This window comes from Tenrec ecaudatus, chromosome 1 (assembly GCF_050624435.1).
Source record: "Tenrec ecaudatus isolate mTenEca1 chromosome 1, mTenEca1.hap1, whole genome shotgun sequence".
Taxonomy (NCBI): domain Eukaryota; kingdom Metazoa; phylum Chordata; class Mammalia; order Afrosoricida; family Tenrecidae; genus Tenrec; species Tenrec ecaudatus.
Window position 1 is genome coordinate 311,914,525 of NC_134530.1, and position 2,338 is coordinate 311,916,862.

Genomic DNA, 2,338 nt, shown 5'->3' on the forward strand with positions numbered 1-2,338 from the left:
CCAGTCTGTCTTGGAAGAATTATGCCCAGAGTGCTCCTTAGAAATAAGGATGATGAGACCCGGTCTTCCATACATGGGCAAGTTTTCAGGAGACACCAGTCTCTGAAGAAGGACACCATGCTTGGTCAAATAGAAGGTCAGTGAAAGAGAGGAAGGCCCTCAGTGAAATGAGGTGACACTGTGGCTGAAACAATGGGATCGAGCATAGAACCGTTGTGAGAATGATGCAGGACCGGGTAGTGTTTTGTCCCATTGTGCATAGGGATGCTGTGGGTTAGAACTGACTGGATGGGCATCTACCAGCAACAATAATACCTAACAAACCAAACTACTGTAGGGCCCTGTGTCATTCTCACAGTTGGTTGAGCTCATTGATGCAGCCAGAAATCAATCCATTGAAGGGCTTCTTTTTTTTTACAGACCCTCTATTTTATCATGTAGGATGTCCTTCTCGAGGAAATGGTCCTTAATGATAACAGTCCAAAGTATATGAGACAAACTCCCACCTTCCTCACTTCCAAGGAGCATTCTGGGAAATGTGTTCATTCTTCTGGTAGCACAAGATATCTTCAATATTCTTCCACAATACCCTAATTCAAATGCATCATTTCTTTCCCTGTGTTCTTTATTTGTTGTCCAGTTTTCACAGGCGTATGAGGCAGTTGAAAATACCACGGCTTGGGTCGGGCACCCCTTAGTCTTTAAAGAGACCTTTTAAATATAGTTTGAAGAGATCTTTTGCAGGAGAGTTTTCCAATATAAGTTATTTGATTTCCAATCTGCTCCTTTGAAGGAACTTAATTGTGGGTCCAAGCAAAATGAAAACTTTTACAACTTGTATTTTCTTCCTTTGTTTATCATGATGTTGCTTATTAGTTAAATTGCGAGGATCTTTGTTTTCTTTCCGATGAGGTATAATCCGGATCAAAGCATGTCGTTTTTTATCTTCATCGATAAGTGCTTCCTGTACTCTTTTTCAGAAGTAAGGTTTTGTCATCTCCACATCATCGGTTGTTAATGAGTTTTCTTCCAATCTTGATGCTTCGTTCTTCTTCAGATAGTCCAGTTCCTCTGGTTATTTTCTCAATATACAGACTGAATAAGTGAAAGGAAACAGCACCGAGACCCACCTTTCCTCCCTTTAAACCATGGAGTATCCCTTTGCTTTGGATGAACACCTGCCTCTTGCTTCATGTACAGGTTCCACATGAACACAATTAAGTGTTGTGGAATTCTCAATATTACCCATCATTTGTTATGATCCGCACAGTCAAGTAGTCAGCCAAGACCCACCTCGTAACAGCAATTATATCTCTTGTTCCATATCCTCTTCTGAATCCAGCTTGAATTTTTGGCAGTTCTCAGTTCATGCACTGTTTACAGCCAGTTTTAATTATCTTCAGCCATTTTGAATTACCTGCAATTTGAATTTCAATGGATAGTTTGTTCTCTGGTCAGCTCCTGGCCTGTCCCAAGTGATAAAATATTGAGCTTCTCAGTGGTCTTTTCTCACAGACCTAGTCAGTTTCACTCCTGCATATTCCACCTAGTTACGTCCACATACATAGCTGCCATCTATGTTGTTGATAAAGGTATTTGCAATGACTAAGCCAATGGTCTTTCCAACTTCCATCTTGTGATCCCTAGTGTCATTTCTATCATCAAAGCCAGATTTTCCAGCTACGGATGCTGAGTAGGGACCCCGATGGTGTAGTGAGTTATGCATTGGGCTGAGAATTGAGTGTCTTCCTTTCCTACAGACCCTCTACTTGATGATGTATGATAAAGGAATTGATCCTTTAGTCTCAAGGAGTTATTCTCTGCTGATAACACGTCCAAGAATCACATGGTCAGCAGTTTGACACCACCAGCCTCTTTATAGGAGAAAGATCAGGGTTTCTGATTCTATAAAGATTTACAGTCTCAGAAACCCATAGAGAGTCTTCTTTGTCCTACAACATCTCCATGCCAATGAATTAGGCTTTGGATCCTATTTAAGGACACAAACTATTTAGATGTATACTGGTTCTTGTGTTGTTCTTGGGTCATAATACATTCTCTGCATTTGCTGATTAAATGAGTCTTATCTTTTGGAAAGTTAGCCCATTCAGTCAAACCATTTTTGAAAAAGAATCATTAAATTCACCACTGCCTTAAGTTCCTTTAGAGTTTTAGTCCAATCGTCTTGGGAGTTAGTGAGGAACTTTTTGTGCAGGCATTGGGATGGTGGCAAGAGGCATCTGGTTCACCATAGCTGGTATGACAATGTTCAAGTTCATTTGTTGGTTGGAAATGGTAAGAGCACAGAGTAGTAAGATGACCAACATTCAAGGTTGGG